General features: G+C 32.8%; 1 pseudogene; it reads right to left on the bottom strand.

The window, feature by feature from the left end:
* LOC119689938 overlaps window positions 1–26,083 on the bottom strand; it is a 97,619-nt pseudogene that overhangs the window by 28,535 nt on the left and 43,001 nt on the right.

Raw genomic sequence — 26,083 nt, 5'->3', positions numbered from 1 at the left:
TCTGGTTCATTCGTTTAACTACGGTAACGTGTTTTCCACCAGTAAAACATATAATTGACTGATTATAAACAAAATAGATATGTCTTAGAAGAATCGGCTATTTGAAAACAGATGCGACTTTAAGTCACGTTTTTTGCGCCTGCCTGACTTTGCTATCATAAAATTCTTGATGCGTGAGATTTTGGCTTTCATGCGAAAGACTGTAAGTTTCGTTCAAATAAATTCGATTGTTGACTAGACTTGAAAGCTATACAAGTCTAGTAAGTCTAGCAAACAAGCCAATAACCTGATCAAAAAATACATAAGGAACGGAGCTCTGAAGCTATATGCGAAAAATAAAATGCTATGCACTATTTAATCTCAGAGTAATTACTAACCACACAGGGCGGTACGCAGATCTTAGATCAGTCATTGCATAAGCATAAAGCTTATGAGGAATACTCGAATTAGTCAGTGAGATGGGTAGGACTCTGCAGAAACTCCCCAGCTATCAAAGAGTAAAAGTGCCCAGATGCACTAACTCGGAAAAGGCGCAACATTATATTACTAAACATTTTGATATATGAAGTCTCCAACAGATGCTAACAGAGTTGGGCTTCCCCCAAACACTTGTTTTAAAGAAAGTGTGCTTTACCGATTTAGAAAATCATAAAAAGAATTTTTCTCAAATTTCGTTGTCTCTTTCAAAGACTGCCTTGCATTACAAATGAACTGAAAAAAGATACTTTAATTTCTTAATTGTGGAGTTGTGTGACTTTTCAACCAAAAGTATTGTAAATGCAGTTAATCAAACACTTTCAGAGCCAAATGCTTGAATACTCCTGTCAACACAATCCGATACATGCACTTATTTCTCTGTTCACATGCGAAAAAATTTTAAGTCCTTCCATCCGCTATGAATATTTTATTTATATTTTATATGAATGCCTATATGTGTATGCATATATCATCGCATATTGTCAACTCGCCTGCATTTTTTCTATATAAACAGTCCGTAACAGCCCGAAACAGCCCGAAAGAGCCGAAAAACGGAAGTAATTTCAGTAATTAAAATGCCTGCAGGACATACGAGCCGTGCCAAGTAATGTCCGCGCTTCAGCAGGTTTCGGTTAAAATTTGTTGTTTAAATGAATTAATGTCGTACATTACGGTGGGGTGAGTCCACCAGTGCGTATGTGTGACGGGAAATAGGCGCGAACTCGCACTCGTAGTTGCACACACATGCATTTGTCGTACGTTGTTGCACTAGCATTTAAACGTTTGACTCCTCGGGTATCTGAGTTGCATCTGAGCTGCTGCCGTCGCTGCAGTGCAACCGCTCAGCTGCCTGTTATTGATTGCATCTTACACATTATTTATTATTAATTGAACAGTTTTGTTTGTGGACTCGAAAAGGATATGAGCAGCGTTTATTGTTAAAATTAATTTATAGCAATTATTTATTTAAAATAAATTAACAATAACACTCATAAAAGCAGATATATAGTAACGCGTCTGGTGCTGCGTAAGTGCCTCCAGCTGGAGGACACGCGCAGTATACGTGGGCTTGCCACACTTTTAGTTACAAATTAACCGCAGCCGATGAAATACTACAAAATTAATACATGAAAGGTCATACACTTACCATAATACACTGAAAAAAATTCTATTTCTAGTCGTTTTATTGATGATTTTGCTGGGTGTAGTGTCGTTTTTGTGGTGGCGTTGTTATAGTTAATAAGAGTAATTATGTGATTTTTAGTAATTATATGGAATTTTTACTTACTGGTTACTGGAGTAGTAACCATCATTGCAGTAATAATCATTTTATGTGGCATGAATACGACTGCGATATTGTTTGCTCGATTATAATTAGTGTGTTTGGAAACTATTGTACACATTTTATCAGCCAGGATAAAATATCCAGGATTCGTACATACACATTTAAATAATTATAGTTTGTAAATTTGTTGGCGTGTGGGGACATAGACGCCGATATCGCATAAATTATCTAAGCGGAAATTGAAATAGTGAAACTGATAGATAAAGCATTATTTCTGATAATGTTTACAAGTGACAATGTATTGCTCACATTTTAATGTTTTTTAATATTCATTATTAAATTTACTTCAATAATTGCATTATAATTGTTTTCTATGCCATGCAACTCTATTTCCCTTTTTCCCTTTGTACGTCAATATAGACATGTAAATCGATGGTTTGTGCTTGTAACATAAGTACATATGTACTTTTAGTACTTTAAAGGACATCAAAAATTTTAGACATATTTAAATGGTCGACATTTGTTATTGGCTACACTCTAAATATTTTCATTAATCAGCTATTTTTGAAAGAGTTGATTTTAAAGGTTCTATACTGTCATTATAGAACCTATATGATATATGATGTCATACTGTCATCATTTCATTAAAGAAATCGGACTTGAAGGAATACTCTTACCCGACTAAGTGCACAATAGATATTTTAGGTAGCTCTGCACGATCCCTTCTTTTTAATAATAATAATAATGTACATTTACACTTATACACTTATACATAGCTAAATAAATAAATAAACGCACAGATGTAGATTATAGATAGCTTGCTAAAAAGAAAGGTAAAGATATAGTTAGATGAGAAGATAGATAAAAAAATTGCTAGACAGATAGACGACGGATCAAAAATTTGCTAAAATCTTTAATTCACATAAAGAATGGCAGTAAAGGTTAGAACTTCACACATTTAAGAGTAGATGGCAAGAAAACATAATGCACAAAGCACCATCCCAATTGCATAAACAGAAAGAACATTTAGAATTACACCTAAGTACACAATTAATAACAGGATCACCACAAGGCATCTCGACACAACAGAAGAAATATAACTAACGCTAATATAAGAAAATATACGTTCGTTATAAGCACAACCTCTTGACGAAATAACCTAACACAGATTCTAAAAGGACTAATCATCGAACATCGGTGTGATTTCAGGTTTTTAAAATCTCACACTGTTATGCGTTTCAACCCGTTCTTCATTACATAGGACTGCACCTGCGAGGAAAAGTTATTTTGAAACCTAGGTACCTTTTGTGTTACCTAAGTTAAAATAACAAGAAAGGCGAGAAAACGTTCTTTTTTATTTACACAACCATTAATTTATTGTATTTACTCTTACAAGGAGACTAAAACCACCATATCTCGGTTAATGGCCTTAACTCGTTCCAAAAATGTGTGTATGGATATTAATTAAACTGGTTCCAAAAGAAAAAAAAACGTATATATAACGACTTCAAAAAAAAGAAAAAAATTTGTATTTTATCACTAAATCGGAAGAGGCAATAAAACTCTTGAAAGTAGGTTGTATACTATTTTTTATTAACGAAACAGAGCCTAAAGACCTACTCAAAGCTCAAAAGAGGGCACAATAGACCCGTTAATCGCAATGCCACAATCTTCATGATTGCTTAAGAAAACAGCTAACAAATGTTTGACTTTTTATGTTGCACTTTTAGAACTTTTTTTATGATTACATAGCTTCATTAACTTTTTTGGGAACGTCTGAGCTTTGTTAGGGAAATAAATTTGCAATTTTGCTGTGAGTCACAGAGTACTTAATCAATTTTATCAAAACACTTCTTCAAACTTTGGGATGTTAATTCAGCACTATTATCTGATATGATAGCCTTTTCCTCATCGAAGTCTTCTGAACCATCTAGCGGCAATAGTTTTTCATTCCTAAGCTGTTCTCTGTCATTTCTCAAAAGTTGACTGACATCATCTATAATGTAATCTACAAACCAGCCTGTTAAACCGCAGTTTTAACACCATCATTATTTATATTCTGTCGACGCATTCTGACCATAAAGAATTGCAAAATTAATTCAGAGATAACACGATTGTTCCTATTTCCTTCTACGATTGATGTATATTTGCTATGCCATCTTTAATGTTGTGGCTTTTCCAGACACTTCTTTAGCCGCTGCAATTATCTGTTACTTGTATGAGTATTTGAAAAGTTTTTGTTGATAATGCGTTTTAAAAGTGTATATAGCATCTTGATCCATTGGCTGGAGTAAAGCCGTGGTATCTTTCGGCAAAAACTGCACTTTGATTTTTAGACAAATTGCAAAACGGCTTATTGGGTGTCATGGCGCTATATCTAAAGGAAGTAGAGGTTAAGCAGATAAATTCTTCTTCTCTAAATATGTTTTAACTTCTGAATAGAAATATGTATGAAACCATTCTTCAAACCAGCTTTTCCTTTAATAACGTATAAACAACTTGTAACAACTTGCTAACATTAAAACACAATGCATAAATAAATAATTGCACTTGAGCACACCTCTTGATTCAGTGCTGCTAAAGTGCCACTTTTTTTTGATATGCATTTTGACTGCACACTAATAATTTACTCAGAAGCAACTCATATATACTATACTTTAGCAAAATAATATTATAAATAAATTGTTTAATTTTTCTTGGCCGTTAAACGAGGTATTTTTCGGCTGCTAAGTGAAACATGGTTATATATATATGAAAATATGACATAAATATGACTTCTAATAATTTGTCTAGATAATATGGCTTACTCAAATAGACCTGATGCCAGGTCTATTTCGAATTGGGCTATAACAGCAAGACCTAACATGGGACGAATCAGTGCTAACAGTTGAAAATCGAGGCTGATGAAATGAAGTAATGGCTTTACTTTCTCTTACGAGCTAATTCAAACTTCTTTTATATGAAGTTTAATGAAGTTAAATTTATCGACTAATTCTTATTTAATATTTTTACAAAAATACAATCTAAAACTGAATACGCCTTCTTTAACTTAACACTTTTCATATAAAAAATAAAACATACATTCATAAATCAAACTTTGTTATTTGTTATCGTAAATCAAAGCCATTTTTAGCTTACAATTGTTAACAAATTGTAACCACAAATTATATTAGCAACAATAATCGTAACAACTACAAAAGTAACACCAACAACAACAACAGCAACAACAACAATAATAATAATAAACAAAAGTGCCATTAAGCGCGTTAACAAAGAAAAGTAGAAGAAATCCGATTTTAAGTCTAATTTAAAATAGAAATTTAATCAGAAATTTACATGTGAAAGCACATGCAAATCATTGGCTAAACGAAACCGCACCTGGAAATGCATGCACGGCCGCATGCGACTTCTGCACTGACTTCCAACACGGCCGGCCATGTCGTCGAGTCAAAGCCGACGCATGTCGCCGCCTAAACAGTGTTAAGGCAATGGAAATGGCACTTAAGTCGGAGAACCTTGGCTTTTCGATTGGGCTCACACCCAGTTCAAATGGTCACAATACCGATTTGTTAATTTTTTTTATTTCTGTTTCGTAAGCAATTTTATTTATTTTTAATGCAAGATAAGCCACACTAAAGCGCACACAAAACAGTTTGAACTAAAATTAAATAAAAAATAAAAAATAAATAATAAAATTTACAAAATACAAAATACAAAATATATAACATAAAATAGAAACGATTTCGGAAAAAAGGTTTTCTTCTGAACACCCATAAACGATAACTACACGCACAAAGCGATAGCAACACCAACAGCACCAGCAGCAGCAGCAGCAACAGCACGCAACGTGGAAATATTGTTGCTAAGGGGATAAGCGCAGCTTAATGTGACTTAGTGCGGCTTAATGTGCGCTTAGCCAATAATCGGCATTTAAATTGTCGTACTGATTAGCGCACAAGATTGATAGAAAAGTTGCATTCGGATGTTTATTTATTGATCGGAAACTTACACAAAAATTTACGGCAAGTCACAGATACATTTCTACTCCCAGGTCGCCTTTCAAAAGCAACTCAAGCTGAAACCCAAACTGAAACTCAAACTGAAAACACAACACAAAACATAAATAAAAGCGTAACTTATTTCTGGTTTTATGGCAGCCAAGGTGTGGTGCATAGGGGCGCTGCACGAGCTCGATTTTTCGGTTCCAATACCGCTTCAATCCGAACTGATTAGCTTGGTAATTAATTTTAGCTACTCGTACTCAAGCTTAAACGCTAATTAAAAGTGTATTTAAATGCTTTTGAATGATAATATTCGGAATAAATTCCAGTAAAATATTGCAACATTCCAAAACTGCGTGTGGTTTCTTGCGAAGCCAACGCAACATATAACGATTAGTTACTCTGTTCAACTAGTAGACTATGTAGAACACGTCTAATTATAAAAATTTATTGGTAAAAGTAGTTTTGGACAACAAATTGGAATGTGATATGCATTTAGTGCACATTAGGCAACTATTCTGATATTGCAGCGAATTGTATCGTCTTAGTTTTACGCGTTACGACACATACCCAACTGGGTGCGATGTAAGCTGAGAAGAAATAAAATGCTTCCATTCACTTTCTCCCAACATTAATCAAGCATAGCAAGCAAATGTGAAAAGTAAGAAGAAGATGAAACGAGGACACTGAGGATGACTTAAGAAAGATTAGTGAGCAGAGCTAAAAGGAATCAGTACTTAATAGTAAGATTTAGAGCGAAATCTTCTTAAAGAAGTGAAATCACTAGTTAACAAGGAGGTTGGCATAAAACCAAACGAATCGTTCTAAAATCTCAAATTTGACAAATTAGAAGCAGTGGATATTGTATAATTATAAGAATGTGATAACGTTATATGAAGTAATATGATAGTGCACCAAATAGGAAAGTATAAAGCAAAATTAAAACACTACAACGTTACTAAGGAAGTCTAAATTGTTTAGAATACTATTTTCTTATTAGTCTAGATACAGTTTATTGAAATTGGTTAAATAATATAAACAGAAAAATTCTCAAAGAATGTGATTAATGAGAATTGTATTTATATAAAATTAATGTACGCATTTTATTACAAAGCCAGTTGTGAATATTAAATAAAATCTATCCCTAAAAATATAATATGAAACGTATTAACTTTTCATGTATTAACGCCAAAAAACAACAAGTCTCTTGCCAAAGTCTCTTGCGGATATACTATTGCTATAGCTTTGGTAACATACTTCCTGTAGTCTCTTAGCTGTTAAGTGACAAAGAGTAATTCATAAGATGTTTGTTAGCACAAAAGAGATGCGTTGTTGTTTTGCATATAAATTAGAGACTTCAACAAGAGACTTGTTGTTTTCTTTCGCACTTAGGAGCAGCCAAATACACCAAATATTAGGTCTGTTCCACTAGCTACTCGTAGTAAAACTCAAGTAAAACACAAAGTACAAACTACTGGGAGCGTAACACACAGATTTTCATGGAACAGCTTTGTTCAAAATCTGGTGAAAGCGATAGTGCCATGCAAATAAACAATACGCAAATCTAAATTTTAACCAAAACAGCTGATTTCACACATTAACACAAATTTTACTTGAAATAAAATGTACGAGCACAGTTTGTGTAGCATTTTCAAATTTCAACAGGGATGTTACGCTCTGGTGGAACAGACCTATTATTGTTCAAATTTATTTTAACTTTATTGTAATATACTCGTACATTCATGTTCTAATAGTGTTGATGTAGTACAAGTCAATTACAAAACTAAATTAAAATCACTTACTCGGTATTTCAAATATATTGATTATAACTCATATTTGAGAGCTTTTCAAATTTGTATGTTATGCATTACTCAAGACATCTGAGCAGTGATGTACTCACTCGCTACTTTTAACCAATCGATTGATTTGGATAGCAAAGCCATGGTTCTACCTTACAAATTACTTCAAACTTTGTTTCTCATCAGGACTCACTCGCTACTTTTAACCAATTGATTGATTTGGATAGCAAAGTCATGGTTCTACCTTATCGCTTTCGTTCGTTTTAATAGTTACAAATTACTTCTAGCCTTATTTCTCATCAGGACTCACTCGCTACTTTTAACCAATTGATTGATTTGGATAGCAAAGTCATGGTTCTACCTTATCGCTTTCGTTCGTTTTAATAGTTACAAATTACTTCAAGCTTTACTTCTCAAATTACTTCAAGCTTTTTTTCTCATCAGGAGTTAAATGCCTTTCTACCACATATTCTATAGTTTTAAGTCATTTTAGTTTCGACTAGTAATTTATAAAGATTGTTGTTCACTTTAATTTATAATCGCTGCCTTTCAAAATTCCTTCACAACATTTGTGGTTTATTTAAATTGCGTTAATGTCGGCCAAAAGCAATTTAAATGCGCTCATGATACAAACAAACCGAAAAACGACAAGAATTGTTTGTTGAAGCTCCATAAAGCCCTCGCCAGCCAAAGAAAATATGGGCAAAATAAAAACCTGACGTCCCATGTCAACAAATGTGTTATCTTGATTAATTTACATATGAAATGTTGCACACCCAAATATTGTAATTTCCTGTTGGAGCCTGTTGGTCGACTTGATACGGCATAGTGTTACACTGTTACATGGAAAAGAATGAAGAATGAAGAATAGAGTTTGAGGAAAGGAGAATAAAAAATATATTAAATAAAAAATAAAAAATGGACATGCCTATAAATATTAAAAAGGTTTTACGCACTTAAAGCAACCATCAACCATCCCTTGCAATTAAGCTCCACTTTGACTACCCACACTTGCCCATAACAAGTAACATTTAGTATGTAAGTTACTATGTTTCCCGAAGGCCAGCACCAAAGGGATGAACGGGGCTTTAGTCAACACCCCCCAGAAATAATTACAAATAATAATTTTGTTTCAAGCGCCTAAATAGCCTTAACAATTTTATCAAATAAATATACTTACACGTCCATACATACCTCCATACACCTGAATAGGTATACATACCGGGGTATGTATGTACGTTTTTGTATAGTAAGCTTGGAAATGTTGGTATAAAAGCACTAACTATAGCTCATTGATGGGGTAAAGCGAAAGCTTTATTATTAGGTGCTTTGTTTGGCCTTTTTATGCATAAATCGGTGGGTGGTGTGGTATTGAGTCTGACACACAGCTGACATTGTGGTGTTGAAATTGTTGTGTTTGCTGACTGTGTAGTTGTTTTTGGAGTAAAATAGTCAGAGCTCCCACTTTTCTATTAGGTTTGTTGGGGGACGTGGTTGCTGAGTTTAATGGTTTTCTCGTTATTCTTACTGTTGGTGTTGTTGTTGTTGCTTTTATTTCTGATTCCTGACAATTGCATGCAAACAGTTGGCGACGAGTGTCTTTGCAAAGCGGAATAATAAGGCGAATAAAACACCACACACGGCATGTAGGTTGTGTTTAAATGTCTGCACGCGACTTTGAAGTAATTTTTTTTTAAATCAGACAAAAATAACACTAACATCCGATATGAATGTCCAGAACATTAAACTTAAAACTCCCAACTTTATATACGTTTGTATTTAAAATGAACTTAAAAACTAAATATTCCAGATGAATACGATTATTAAAATTTTGGAGTTGTTAATGGAAAGGAAACGAAATAATATTATTGGGAATATTGACAAAATTAATTGGTTATGATCCCATGCGTATATATTAGAAAAAGTTAGTTACTGATGTTATTAAATCAGTCTTCTTACAAATAGTATTTACCAATTACAATCGAAAATGGTTAAAGTAGAATATCGTAAGAGGTCCAGAACCAATTTCCTCCACAATAATAATACGATCGAATTTTGTACAAATATGTTATGTACGTATATTTATATGTACGTTCATTAAGAGCCTTAAAATATATTCTCAAGCACTTACCTTCCCATGGACATCCCACAATCTCGGCACGTAAGCATACTGTACGATCATATTGTCCATATGGATATATGCGAATCTTTGAAGCAAATATGATAGGCTGTAGTGCATTCTCGACTTCACTGTATGTATTGATATTGCCATTGAGAATCTGATAAAGAAGAAATATATACATTATTTAACAGCTGTACTAACATTAAATAAGAGAAGTAAGGAATAAACTTCAATAGAAAAATGAGTAAAAAACTTAAATTAAATTAATATATATAAATACAATTCTCACATAAATACAAATAGGCTTAATTCCTACTGAATTGTAACTCCACTCAAAATCAATTTATGTCCTTTAAGAAATAAACTTGAAGAAAGGCTGATATATATAAAACTATCGACTTTGATACAATATTTCCAGTTATTAAATTTTTGTATAAAACTGCACAAAAAGTTGACTTTGAACTTATCTTTTATAATGAATATGCGAAAGAAGAAGATACAGCAAAATCTATGAAATGCGGATAGGTCTATATAAGTCTTAATTGCATTATTTTGGTGTCAATTTGTGTCTTCTATGTGAACTGTAGATTTTGACTAAAGTAAAAAATCTGTTTCTTTTTTCTGTAAATGAAAGTTTTGTTTAATCAGCAGAAAAAAACATTGGAAGACAATCAAATTTTTCGAGATTGCCAATCTCACACCCTATGCATTTGTTACCCGTCAAAATAATCATGCATTCACCCACCAAAAAAACTTTACTAAACACATCTATACCCTGATGCTTATTAATGCTGCTTTGAAGCTGAAGAAATACTCTGTACCAAGCATTTAGTAGAGTTTACACTCTGTGATTCTGGAGGCCAGTGTATGATGAAATTGAAGAGTGCAGCATTGTCTCGCAGCCATGGTTGAGAAAAGCATGTTTTGTGTGATGTCTTTCACTGAGAAATATAATGGTCTACAGTTTTCAAATATCTTCCAGAACTTTGCTGCGAATATATTCACATTTACACTGAGGCTACGGTTTGACAACATTAACTAAGAGCAACCAACACTCATCAGGTAATCCATAAAATACGTTGGTGCTTGACTTCTTCTGTGTATTCGAGTATCGAATCTTTTAAATGACCTCTTCACTTTCTATTGAGTGATTTCTACCATTTCTGTCAGTAGAAACGCCGATTATTGATTAGCGATTGACAGCGTTCATGCAAGCACAACTGCTCCTTCGTTTAGACAAGTGTGCTTTTTTCAAAACTTTTGAGAATTCTTTTTATTTTTCAAATTACGTCCTGGTTTAAGTCGAGCACTACATGTTTCCAACATTCATTTGTGATTATTTATTCAGTTGTAGGGCTATAAGATAATTATTTTTGATTTCCATCACAAACAAAATTTTTTCCAAAAACTGATACACAAAAACTATCACAAATTTCTGAACCTAAGCAGGACTAAATATGGACACAATACTACCAACAATTCGAAACTAAACGCACTCGATGCTGTACATTTAAGAAACTATCAGTCAAACAATTGTACGATACTTTCTATAGTAGCTAATTGTGATGCACGTCAAATGTCAGACAAAATGTCAGATCCTTAATCACTAATTCTTGAAATATTTGAGCTTGACTTAATACTCTTTAAGGCTATTTTCGACTACTTGATTAGAACCCAAAACACTAACTAAGCGCTTTAACTTCCTTAAAAAGAACCATTTTAATTAACTGAAACGCAACTGCATTTCCATTAACAAAAAAAGTGCTTACCTCTTTGCCTTGAGTGTTCTTCCAACGTTGCCATTTGGTGAAGCCTGGACGCCAATATTCAAGCACATACATTTCAGTGTACTCCTGCCCTTGACCCTTGCCAAAACGTCCCTGTGTGCGAATTGCTGTTATCACGTGCGTCTGCAGTAAGTCCACCTGTAGATATTCCTTCAAGGCGTTCGAAACCATATGCTTTGGGCACCAGGCACCGCCATTATTATCGGTTTTCAGTCTATATGAAAAATGGTAGAAGAAAATTAACTAGAATAAATAGCGGCTAGAATAAATAGTGCGTTGCTAATTCTTTTTTATAAATTTTTGTAATTATAGAAACTAGTAACTTTAACTGCGACATGCAGAGTAGTTGCAAAGGGACTTGCATGTTAACTATTTAGTTTTTGTTATTCATGGCTAATGTAGTAGATTTTGTATTTTGAGACTTTTTTTCTTTTTAATTATACTTTTTTTTAATTATTTATTACGTGTTTTAATTCTAAAAGGTCTAAAAATGTAAATACAATTGTTTGGGCTGAACATGATTTTGCCTTACAAAATGCAAAAGTCGTTAAATTACATTACAAGCCCGATTTCATGTTCCCTTGTTGATATTTTTACGAGAAAAAGCACTGAAAATCCAAAAATTTAAATTGTAAGAATTATATATAATAATAAATAAAAACTGCAGCTGCAATTGTCAGAAGTAGTCGTGTTGCTGACTTTGTTGCAATTAAAAAAAACGCGAAACAAGACTCTAAGCCATAAAGTATCTTTACCTTGGCGCACTGCACATAAGGTTGGCACAGCACTAACTACCACATCGGCAATAACACTGAAAGCAAGAAGAGTTTCTGAAGAAGAAATATAAATTAATTTACATTAAATGACGGCACCACACAGAGTTTGGTGTGTTCCATACCCAACTTCCATTTCCCAATACCACAGTCTTCAGTGGTAAAGTTCTGCGGTACACATCAGCGCCGCAGTGCGTTCGGTGTCCTATGCGTGCGCTGCGTTCAGTTGACTTTAAGTGTTTGTGGGCTCAGCGGTTACGTCTGCAGCACATAAGGCGCTGGGGACATTCCGGGCTTACACCGGGTACTGTGCGGTGACTTTATAAGTTCGTTAAGCTCACAAAACAGCAGGATGTTGTCTTCGTAATTAAGGATTAATTTAAGTTATGGTTCAGTTTCATTCTGAACTCTTATTGATATGTTAACTAAAAAGCATCTTAGGCTATATTTTAATTAAACAAACATGTCGGTTCACTTATGAGCACATACATATTACATGTGCATTCATGTTTGTTCTTGTATTTGCGAGTGTCTGGGGATATTTTGGAGCGCTTATGTGCAGATTTCTGTGTATTTTTGCTGTGTAATTGTGTTCACTTGTAAGTTACATAGCTACTGGGTGTACATTTGATATTTTGCTGATACTGAAACAATTAGTTGCGGTATTGTTGATGTTCGTACTATTACTGCTGCTGCTGCTGGTATTGTCACAGCTACTGTAGCTGATATTTTTCTCAAATTCTTTGCAGACCAACTAATAGCAAAGTACTGCAGATTAATGGAATATTGCAATTGAAATTTAGAAATATTGTAATATTTTAAAAGAATTCTTTGAAAAAGGAATGACTCCTTTCCTATGCGGAACTCCCAATTTCTATGAAAGCAGTTCTCTATATTAACTGATTACCTGTTTGTAAAATATTATAACATCATAATGATATTAGAATAAATGAACTAGCTGCTGTGATGAGCAACAGGGGTTCGAATGGATATCAAATAGGCAAAAATATCAATACAAAATCCAATATGGGACCTGTTTAGGAACTTATAGTAGTTGAATTTGTAATAACTATAACTCATGAGTTAATCGCTTAAACTATGATGTTGCTAGGACCCTTGACCTAGATTAGATAGTAGAAGAACGTAAGATCTTTTGGGTTTCAGCTGATATGTAGTTCGTATCCTGATAATTGGATTATTTAAAAGTTGCCATGTTAAAGAGATAGTGGAATTAACCAAACATTTCTTATATATATATAACTGGGACTTCAGACTAAGCGGCTCTAATATCTAGTAAACGCTTCTGCAATTATCTAACAGAGATAACGAATGTAGACTCATGAGATCTCTTTAACTTCATTTGGAAAACTTGATCATTTAAAAAGGTAACAATTAGTAGTGAGGTTCGTTGAAATTTGTGTTAACATATACCTTCTTAAACTAATCTAACCCAACCTGTTTTATAACATAAATAATACTGTTTATTTCAAGGAAAATTTTGGAACGGTATGCACAAAAGTTTAAGCCTGATCTACATTAAAATTCTGCAATGCTTTTTAGGTTCAGCTTAAAATAGAAGATCCAAAAATATGGAACAAGGTATATGATAGAACCACATTTTAAAGGTATGGGGAATACGACAAGATTACATATATATTTGAAAAAAAAATACGAGAATATATGCGAAATATTTGCAAAGATAACTAGGACCATTGTCCTGTCCTCCTGTCCTTTCTGATCAAATTTTCGTAGATGTCTCTACTTATTTTAATGATGGAAAATTATTATATTATTGCATTTGCACAAGAACAAAAAAGTATATATATTGAACGAATGAAACTATAGAAAGCAAACTATTAAAAGTGGAGTATCTAGAATTTTCAATGTCTGATATGAAATATATAAGTACATAAGTTAATAAATTGTGGTTCCACGATCTTTAAATATAAAGAGTCGTCGTCGTCTATTTATGCTGGAAAATATTATTGTTATTGCTTTTATTAAAATAACTTTAAAAAATTTGTTTTACGATAATTTGAAGCACTTTTCTTGTTAAACTAAAATTACAAGAAATAAAAATTATAATAAAATTAAGGATTAAAATTATTTACTATCGAATTGCCAATATTAGCTTAACGACAATTGTTTGCCTGCAACTTCTGTAAAATACTATCGTGTACCATATCTACAATTGCGACTTCTCTACTATAGCAGAATAGAGCCGAAGTGCAGAGTTGATAGTAAAGATAACGGGCACTAAAGTCTGGTCTAGGTTTTCGATATGAGCAAATACTGAAATCGCATTTAAATTTTGTGTCGCAAACATTAAAAGAAACAATTACAACAACAACAACAACAACAGCATCAGGAATAGAAAAAAACAATAGAAAGGATAGCAGGCATGAAAGGAAGGCGAAGGCAACGAATAACATTGGCTCATGACAGCGGTAGATTGGAGAACATGAATATGTAGCGGCTTAGAGCTTACAGCCTATGGTTTGCAGCATGATTAGAGTTGCCAGTGTTGCGCACATTTGTCGTGTATTGTGTGTAACTGACGCATGACAGAGTTTTGGTTACGGTTGTATCTTGCAGCGGATGTGGCATTTGCCATTGCCGTTGCAGCAGCCATATTGCTAACTTTGGTCATAACAATAATTAAAGTGCAGTTGAAATGCACATAGCTGCAAAAATTAACATTTTTAATGATGTTTATATGCCGCCTCAGACCAGAAATAAATTTGAATGGGCAGACGCACAATTACTCCAATAGACAGTAGAAACGGCTTATACGAATAGTTTTGAAAATAATGTATTTATTAAATATTTTATTGGGTCTTTTATACAACGGATCACTGCAACGCGGGATATTTAATGCTAATGAGCAGATATTGAAAAAATTATTGTCAGTTGTTGTGTGAAATGAAATGAAATCAAGCTGCTCTGAAAGTGAATGGACACTACTCTTAGGTAGTGAGTAAAATTGCACTAGTGTGTTGAGATTTCATCTGGATTTGAAATTTGATACAATAAAGGCTAAACTATTTAACATGGTTAATTGTTTAATTTTAGTGATAATTCTCATAGTAAACAATGTACGTATAGCAATCATAAAAATATATTTTAAGTTCTTTCTGGTGATTCATTTTAAAAACTTTAAAAAGGTTAAAGATATTGTAAATAAAAAAATAACCAATGAATACTTTTAATATGCTTTTAATCTAGAGATAAATATATATGTCGAAGTTGTAAAAGATTTTGTTTATTTAGGAACCAGCTTAAACACCAAAAAATGATGTCAGCTTAGAGATTCAACGAATAATCACTTTTGTTAACAGATATTACTTCAGACCTAGTAGGCGATTGAGGAATAAAGCCCTTCCTCTGCAAATAGAAATCACGCTCTACAAATCTCTTATCATGCCTGTCCTGCTGTATGATGCAGAATCTTGGACAATCACCAGCAGTGATGAGAAGCACTCAAGAGAAAAGTTCTGCGAAAGATCTCCGGTTAGAAAGGTGTTTGTTTTGGTACCCGCAGTTGGAAAACGGGGTAGTGAACGTCCACATCTTTGATGGAAGGACTAGCTGTCCAACGATTTGGGGACGCTCAGTACTACCTATTGGCGACAGCAAGCAACTAATCGGGCTTACGCAACGACTCACGTCTGTAATGGCAAACTAAAGTTAATATACATATTAAATTAATTACGTGTTAAAGTATTTGCAGATTCTTAGGTTTTGTATGTGTTATCAGATTAATGATTAATATGAATATACCATATTTCTTTTGACAATTTTTCTCGCACGAAAATTCAATATGTACGCATATAAATATTAAAAACAGATAAAAAATAAAAGTAAATCCAGTGTGGTATTCTCAAGATACAAGGATCAAAAATTCAAAACCGACTTTAATTTACTACAATATAATTTGTTTCGTTCAAAATTCTCAAACAAATTAACAAATTACTAAAATCACGAAAATAAAATTTCACTTTTTTCTTCGAACTTCATAGTCTTAATCTCACAAACTTAAATTTATAGCAGAATTCTCAACAAGATTTACTGCAATTAATTACTACTGTTAAGATAAGTTTTAAAAAACGCTGCCTCACAGTCCCATCATTTCAATACTTCAAAAGTCACTTTTATAAATCTTGAAGTCCCAAAATGATCATCTTTCAAAGATTGAATAAAATGATCATTATTACTATTCTGCAGTTCTATACTTTGATCTAATTTAAATAGAATAGAATTAGAAACGATATTATTAACTATATGTGTAGTCTTACTCGTTGGATTAGATTAGAAACATTTCCATTGGAATAGCACAACAGATCTTAATACCTACAGTAGATCATTGCCCCATCAAAAAATAATAAAAATAGTGATAACAATATCTTGATATTAGATTTAAATAAATTACTACTTTAAATCATTGGTTATATAATGTTTATTAACCCATAGAACATATAGGGCCAATGAGTGTTCGATGCTACTACCACTATCATTGGCATTTATTTCCTACCGTTTTGTCCGTGTAAATAAAGATTTTTTTTGTTTTCTACAGCTCTGCGAAAGTCATTACAGTATCATTATTATCATTTGTCTTCATCAGATATGTCTCATCGTAAGACAGGAAAACCGGTCAAGTAAACTATTACCTAACTCAATTCCTTTCTGGTCATGTGTATTTTCAAAAATATCGTTTCAGTATTTACAAAATACATGATCCGTAATACATTCGCAGAGATGCAGACAAAGACTATGTCGAACAAATTATCTTCAAATACCGAAAGAGAATCAGTTGAAACAATAGTCGGTGAAATAAACGTCGAAGATATCACAACGAAGATGATGCTGTCTGAAGAAAATTGGACTGCCAAAGATCGTTTTGTTACGGTCATAATCAAACGTATAAAATATGATCTAGAAAATGCCAATTGTAAAAAAGAGAAAACCAAATAAGCCTATGCGAGGCCTGAACGCAGGCTAGCGAAGAAAAACAAATCTCTACTGTCACATTACTGACCGACCCTCGTAAAATTATCATTGCAATCGTTGTCGTTGCTAGCGCAAACGATAACGTTGCCATTAAACGGTAGTGCGTTGTCAACTTTGCTAATATCGAAGTGCTTTACGGATTGAAATACTGACTTTTTACTGCTTTGGTATTTCATTAAAGCTCCACAGACAGACAAACTATTTTCGCAGAGGAAAAAATTAAATTGAATGCTAATTTCATGCATCCAGCCCGAAGCATGTGCTAAATTGTTTATTTTAGTTGCTCACACTGGCAATTTTGCAGACTTCAAACAATCAGAAAATTATGGAAATTATAAATATGACTCTAAAACTACTATGAAATTGTTTCTGTTGTTCTTCTGAAATATTTTAAATTTTTTATGACTTTCTAAAGCTTCCGTAATTGCAAGTTATGCGTCAGCGACGATTGATTGCCGGCCATTACAGACTTCTACCAGATACGTTTCCACCATATATCCGTAATTGAGAACGAGAGTCCCCAAGCAATTAAAATCATTGACAAGATACTTTTTCGAACTACTTTTCTTCTCTTTTTTTGTAATATTTAATTTTTTATTTTTATTTGTTTTGTTCGGGTTTACTGCAGTTTTTATTGCTTCTGTGATTTTTTTATTTGAAATATTTCATTGCTTTAGTTTTTGTTTGGCATTTCGAAGTCATTGAAATAAACATGAAATGTACTTACAGTAGCGATGCGTCGGCATGAAGTCGGCGAAATTATGCCATAAAAAGCATTCTAAATAGTAAACAGCAATCAAAGCGATCCATTGAAAGGCTCTTAACGAGTCCAATATACTCATTTACATGTTGAGAGCTGTGGTGCTTGCAAGCGTATTGCCGCCGCCTCCACTATCTGCTACCAAGTCCAAGACTCCGCACACATAAAAAAGTACTTATTTTTTAATTAAAATAAAAGGTACTTAGTAGAGCAAACAGCAAAACTACAAAGCTACCGACGACTTTGCACAATCCTCGAAAAAAATATAACAACAACGCTACCCATTTGTGTTTTAGAATTTCACATAAATTTCTTTCCCTGCTACAATTTCAATATGAAGACGATGTGGGCATTATGGGCACTATAGGCTTATCTATTTTTTCTACCTGTAATTTCATTACAATTCCCTTCCTTAACTTCACTCATTAATTCTTCCATGTCAACATATCGCGTACTCCTCGTCTCTGCTCACACTCGGTCCGCTGCACTTCAGATACAAAATCACAGCAATTCATAAAACAATACTGAAATTCTATGCAAATGTTTGCCGCCTGTCTACCCCCTCACCTCACACTCCGCGTTCAACTCTTCGTACTTAATATATTTTTAGCTTTGGTTTTGGCTATGGCTTTTGTGAGTTCCAGGTAATCTTCTAAAAATGTTTTGTTTATCTTGAAAAGCATCACTGCATTCCACTTGTAAATTATTATTTTATTTAGGTACATTTTTCCCAGCCTCTCTAGTTTTGTTGTGCACTTCATTACAACAAAATCTACAAATCTACAAATTGCAGTACACGCCAGCGGAGACCGTTCCGCTAATTGCTTTGCGTACAAACTGGCGAGATGGCATTTAACTCATTGTTACTATTGGCAGATGCAGATGGTGGGAAAATAAGAAGAAGAAAAATATTAATTTTGTAGGAATTCGTATCGGCTTCAGGCTAAAAAGTTGATCGAAAACAGTTTCTCGAACAGTATCTTAAGTAATTTCAATAGGTTAGCTTAATCCAAGAACTGAATTAAATGGAATTGTAATATCTTTAATTTCTAGATTCCCCACTTTAAAACAATTAAAATGGTATATAAAACATATTTTGCAATGAAACTAAAGATATTAAAAAAAATATTCAAAGTTTTGTGCTTCAAGTATAGCACGGCCCCAATTTCGAACCGACATTGCGGAAAATGTTACTAACACATAAGAAATTATTTGAAGTATATTTTTATTAAATACGTCATTGTATAAAGAATTAATACAATATCTAAAAATCAGTTCCAGCAGTGTAATAATCCCTCATGTTTTAAACAGATCTACATATAACTTCTTCAAGAAATTCGTAGAATAACATATAGATGGCGCCATTATTAAAATCCATACAACTTTAGGAAAGTGAGGGGCTCTTTAAGTAAATCTTTCTATATTCCTAAGCGCATAGCTCGAAAATGAACTGCGGTACAAGAGCAGGGATCTTCGTACCATCTGAAAACATAAATAATTCTCATAGGCTACCTAATGAGGCTACAGTTTTTCAGGTTGAAATAGTAGCAAGTACAGAAACCTGTCGACAAATTGCAAATCACATCGAGGACACATATAGTGTTGCCATTTTCATTGACAGTCAGGTAGCAATGTGAAGCCACAAATGTAGTGAAGCAATTGACGAACGAAATCGGTTGGCTGATATCACCCTCATCTGAGTACCTGGACATAGCAATAACGAAGAGAACGAGAAAGCTGACAGTTTAGTCCGGTTTGATGCGTCCCTGGATGTATCCCTGGCGGTGCCGGTTTATATTACCCCATAGCCTATTAAGAGAAGTACCTTTCTCTACTTTCTGCAACTTGCCAATAACAGATGGAAAGCACTTTAGTCATGTGTAACTTTCAGTTTAACATGGCCCACCTGTAATAACAATATATCCTTGGAATTCATCAAAAAAGACCGCGTGAACATTGCAAGGTTTACTACAGTTCTTTCTAGTCATTGGTACACATGCAAGGAAACTGCGTACTCCTCATAATCCTCACTATAGAAGTTGTGAAAATCCGGAGGAAAAAGAAACCATAATACATTTTCTATGTGAATGCCGGACATTCACCGACGTCCAGGCGTCGGTAGCAAAACGACGAAAAATCTTGAGGTACATGGAATTATCTAATGGCCTACCACTACAGCCAACCAACCTATAGAGTAGTTTTAACTTAATTAGTTTAAGCATAGATCAAGTTTCCATTTCTTCAGTTATACCATTGTTTACTTCAACCGATTATTAAGTGAGGAAGGCAGTATTAAATCTCGGCGCGACTTCTGATGTTTTGAAGTTAAAGACTTGTTTCTTCTGTTTTAATTCATTTTATTTATGTATTTTTTTTAATTACATGCAAAAGTGCAATAAATATAGTCTGAGAAAATAAAGAAAGCCGAAAGGTTCGAAATACAAAAGCCAAAAGTAATTTAATTGCTAATTTTCTCCATTTCATTACAGATATCACATACGTTTGGTTGTTGTTTTTTTTTTCTTTTTTTATTATTTACACAACATTAATAACTGAAATAGTTTGAACTAAAAAGAACAGAGTTGTACAGCATGGAAAAAAAGGGGAGAGGGGTAAACAGCAGAACGGAAAAACAAGTAATATATTTCAAAAAATATTCAAAGAAAACTCATGTATTAGAAATATTAAAATATTAATACACAAATATTTTATATAGCTTATAACATTTATTAATATTAAACATATTCCGAAGGAATGTTCCTAAACTACTTTTTATTAACTTGGTTAATGTAATGGAACCAGCAACAGCAAAATAGCATTTTGTTACAGCAGTAAGATGATGCATTGTAGCACTAAAACTATAATGCAAGAGGTGCACTTTTTGCTTTAGCTTCTAAGAAATATAACTATACAAGTGATTCTAGCCGTTGTGACTGGGGCCACAAAAATTGTTAACACAACAAATAGCTAACATTTTATCTACTTATTGTCAAACACCAAATATTAAACAGTGTTATAAAACTTATTAAATTCTGAAAAATGTAAAGTGAGCGAGTGCTTGTATCGCGCACTTAATTTAAAACGTTGCATTTTCAATAAATATCGATTTAATCGAAAATAAAATGTCAAAGTGCAGTATGAAAATCCCGAGATGAGCCAAGAACAAAAGTAGTAAAAGTAGTAACGTCAAAATAATACTAACCGTTTTCCGCGATTCAGAGAAATTTGTTAAGAGTAACTTTATGGTAATAGGTGAAGCCCTAATTATTGTGGGTCAGAATTCGATGAACTCGAGCCAAAAATCGCCATTTAGCTAGCTTAATCTAGCTTGATTTTTATTGCGCAATAATGTGTCCATTGTAAAGCTATTATATCGTGTGAATTCTTGACAAAAAATAAATCGTTCTTATTGAATATCCACTATGTTTATTTGATTTGACTCCATATAAATTTTGATTTTTTCCCAAACTAAAACCGATAATAAAATAAATCTTACAAACGACACAGTATTGTATCGATCGACATACTAAAGACAATCAATTTATATAAGGATACGAGTACACATATTATGTATATAAACATAAACATTTACTATACGTATATATGTATGTATTATTTTATTAGCTAAAAATATTGAGCAATTATAATGATATCATTTGGAAACTGTAGTCACTTTTTCTACTTTCATACCCTTTAAAAAATGTTCCGACGGCGTTTCTCACGCAAGCAATAACTGTCAACAGGCGACGGCTACTCCTCACTCTCTGCACTGTTGCACCACAAACAGCAAAGATAAACAAGAACAGTTTTAAATAAAAACTGTATAAATATTTATATGGAGCAACCCTAATTTAAACGTTTCTAATGGACGTTCACAAGCTCCAAACTCATTAAACAAATTGCATAATAAAGCGAATGGAAAAGAAATTAGGTCGAAAGAAGCAGACTTTCCCTTTCCCAACTGCTCAAATTGGAAACTATAGCTGTTGCATGCTTTCGCCGTACATAACTCACAGTTCCACTCTTCACCGCTTAATCTTCACTGTTCACTGCTCACTGTTCACTGCTCACTGTCCACAGTTCAGAGTTCACAGGTTCAGATTCCTTTCGTTTTTACATATTTTATGAGTTTTAGTGGAAATATCTTTGTCTTTGGTATTGTCTTCGGTGGAATTTGTGAATGCATTCAAAATGCATTAGAAATTATTATTTTCGACTTAATTAACGATTAACAAAGGCACAAAAGACAAACGGTAAAATGGTTACGAGTTTTAAAAAATGTTTTTTTTTTTAAATTTGTACAAAAAGATAGGTATCAGTTCATCTAGCCTAGTGTTAGACGAGGCTTGATCTAGGCTACGAACAACAAACAAAAATTGAACACAACTATAAACTGCTTTTTATCTTAACTTTTATTTTCGATATATTTCTACTAATATAAAAAATCAAATATCTCTATTGATCTCTTAAAGTAAATTGAATCGAAATTATACTCATTGAAGCGTAATTTCAAAGCTTGAAAGAAATGAATTTAGCAGAGTTGCATTCCAGGAATCAGGAAGTAGTAGATTTATATTATATTCAGTAATAATGTTATAACAAATTGCGGAAGGTGAAAGCAAAAGGGATGTGCCCATATGATGTGATATCTATATGAGTTGTATAAAGATATAGATTAATATGATATACATATATTTTCAAAAGAAGTAGCCAATATAATTATAATTATAATCGAAAATAATTTCTAATGCATTTTGAATGTATTCAGAAATTTCACCGAAGACAATACCAAAGACATAGATATTTTATAATTATAGCTATACTATAATTATGCTCATTAAGTTTAAAGTTTTTACATACTAAATACTAATAACATCGTAATTATTCACAAAACTTCATCTATGCAAAATATATATCTTATAAATCGTTTGTATCTATTTAACTTTCCAAAACTACTGCAAGCATAAAAATTACCACTCCATCATACGCCATATAAAGGGCTCTATGGCTAACTATGATAATAGTCAGATATATATCAATAATCTTAAGTGTTGTGTCAAACTAAATACACCATCTGTCATAATGTAGCGCCAGGAGCTACAACAGCGAGAAAGTTAGAAACGTAGTTTGAGTTTATAAGATGCAGTACCAGTCGAAAAAAGAGTACTTATAACAGTAGTAGTAATAGTGGACGCAGTATTAGTAGCAACACTACTAATAGTGCTGGTCATAATAGTTGTATTAACAGAAGTGGTAGCAGTTGTAAGAGATTTGAATAAAAATGTAGTTAAAAACATAAAAACATACGTTTTGCAATTTATGACTTTCATAATCTAAACTTTTAACGGTTTCAACGGAATTTTGTCAAAAAAATTTATTCATTTGTATAAATTAAAAAACTAAGAATAATAAAAAATGTTTATATATAAAAAAAATAAAAATTATAACAAACTTGCATTAAAAGCGCTCATAAAATTGCCTCCAATCACGACTGCATTCGAGTAGTGGACAGGAAATGGCACTCATAGTCCATCGTCGCTGAACGATGAGCAAATGAGAAGCAATAAAAACAGAAATGCGGGTTTATGACTCGAGTGAATATACTTGTGTGTCTTCCCATGCTGTCCCTATAGATATGGCGGTGCGGAAGCGAAATTGGTTAGTACACTTTCTTGCAATTTATACATTTCTCATTGCTATTGCTGAGTACTAAATTAAAGTGAACAGATTTATCAGCAAATGAATCAGCAATATTACTAGAAAACACTGTGAATAAGTCTAATTTTCATAAATTATTAGCTAAATTATGAAAAATGATGCCTTAATTTAAAATACCCAATCTCTACTTTCAATCGCTTTCCTACAATAAAAATTGATTGTACGTTTGTTTAGATAAGTAGAAAAAACCAATTCGCAGAATATTCATGAAACACTTTCATATATTATAAACAATTCATCCTAAATTTGTGACAATTTACAGTCTTATTCACAAATTGAATATTTATTATACAGGGTTCTTCGTTTTTAAGTTTTAAAAGTAAACGCAAACAAAACACTCTTGAACAAAATTTTTGATTCTTTCTAATAATAATTTATTGTTTTAATCACCAAATTTTATAATAATAATCTTATTTTAAAACAGAGTAATCAATAGTTAAATACCACACTTTTTAAAAAAAAGTTTTTCCATTATAATTTATTACTTTAACCACTCCTATTTGGTATGAAATACAGCATCCTCCTGTACTGCAGCATTTTGAGATCATTTTTGATGACTAGTTGTCTCAGATGCCATTAATACGACCATAACTGGGCGGATATTCATTTTGTAGACTGTAGTGAGTTTGATGATCATGTCAAACCACTTAGTTTATATCAAGTTTTAATTTTATTGGGTACAAACATTGCTACCCTTACATCTGTTTAAACAAAGTCTTCAGATAACAGTTGTAAACCTGTTTCTGGTGCAATAATTCCATATTGCGTTGTTAATACCTAACTTATGTAAGAAGTTAACTATTGATGGATTTCTAATGTGTGTAGAGCCCTTTGAGAAAAAATTCTGTGTCAAAATATACTTATCCTATTTTCAAAAACGAAATTGGTTAGAAAAACATGTTAATACATAGTATATATAATATGAAAACCCACCAATTCCTGAAAGGAATCAGATCCTTTAAATTTAGCATGTCTAAATTGTATAATGTTGCCCAAGGTTTGATATTATAGTTAAAAGATATTCCTCCAGAGACAACGCAATATTTTTCTTAAATCACGTTGTATTGTTGTCTCTTCTATTATAGTAGCAATAAGGTTTCATATATTATGTTCCATATTTTATATTGAAATTTTCTTACTATTGATTGGTTTGTTGCAGTTGCAGGGCAGCAAAAATATTTTCGCTGACCACAAAAAATAAGCTGAATCCATCTCATCAAATAGATAGTAAGAATAATAGATCTTTGATTCTTACCAAAGAACAATCTGACAATTTACCAAAAAGTACTTCCCCAAAACCATCTATCTTCTGGAGGTCAAAATTGAGCATTTACATGAAAAATGCTTAGTGGTAAGTTTTCGAAATTGCTAGCGTAAGTATTGAAAGGAATGCGCAATTTCTCTGTGTGGATTCGAAAAGACTACTAACTGCAAGTAAGAACTGCAGTAAGCATTGCAGTATACACGCGGTCCCTTTTAATAAGTTTCAAGGCCTGGAAAGTGCATTAAAGCTACATATTATATGTAAACTGAAAAATGTTGAGTTAACTACTTCTGTTAACGATCTCTAGAGGATCATAAACCGGTACGCCTAGGGATAAATATAAGAAAACATCAGGCTTCCCTTAATATTACTTTTTCTTTTAAATGAAATACATTTCTTATGAGAGAATATACAAATTTTAATTAAAAATATTTATTCTGAATTTTATTCTGAAATTTCACTTTTACTCTTTATTAACTGCGCGGTTTCCTCAAAACCACTCTCTACGCCTTGACTGAATTATTGGTTATCACTTCTTCAGACTAAGCAATAATTGAATTTAAAATTTTAATTTTTTCAAAGTAAATTTTAGAAATTTTTATTTTTACTATTATAAGTATATTATATAAATATATATAAATGCTCGTATATAATATATGTATATGTATATGTATAGTAAATATATATTTTTAAACAGTTTTGAGTTTACCTTGCATGTTGCGGTCCAACGAAGCCTGTGTCATGCGCTGAACTTGCTGTGATTTGAGCATCGGTGATGGCACCAGATTCCATGCCAAGAGCCATAGTGCAAGTAGCTGAAAAAACAACAACAATTTCAATACAGTTATGCATGTAACTCACACATGTGTGATGGGAATATGACAAAATTAATTGATTAATTAGCACAGAAAAGTTAAATGACACACCCTCGCCAAGTACTTTGAATTGCATTCATAACTATGTCTGCAGAATAGAATCATACATACACACACACAGCTACACACACATATATTGCTACTGAAATTATTTAACATTTCCCCAACTTTCGCACGCACTCCACATTTCCCATTTCAAGCAACACTCCAATTAC

This window comes from Teleopsis dalmanni, chromosome X (genome assembly GCF_002237135.1).
Source record: "Teleopsis dalmanni isolate 2A chromosome X, ASM223713v2, whole genome shotgun sequence".
Taxonomy (NCBI): domain Eukaryota; kingdom Metazoa; phylum Arthropoda; class Insecta; order Diptera; family Diopsidae; genus Teleopsis; species Teleopsis dalmanni.
Note: the sequence above shows the minus strand (reverse complement) of the source record. Positions and strands in the feature narration are given on the sequence as shown.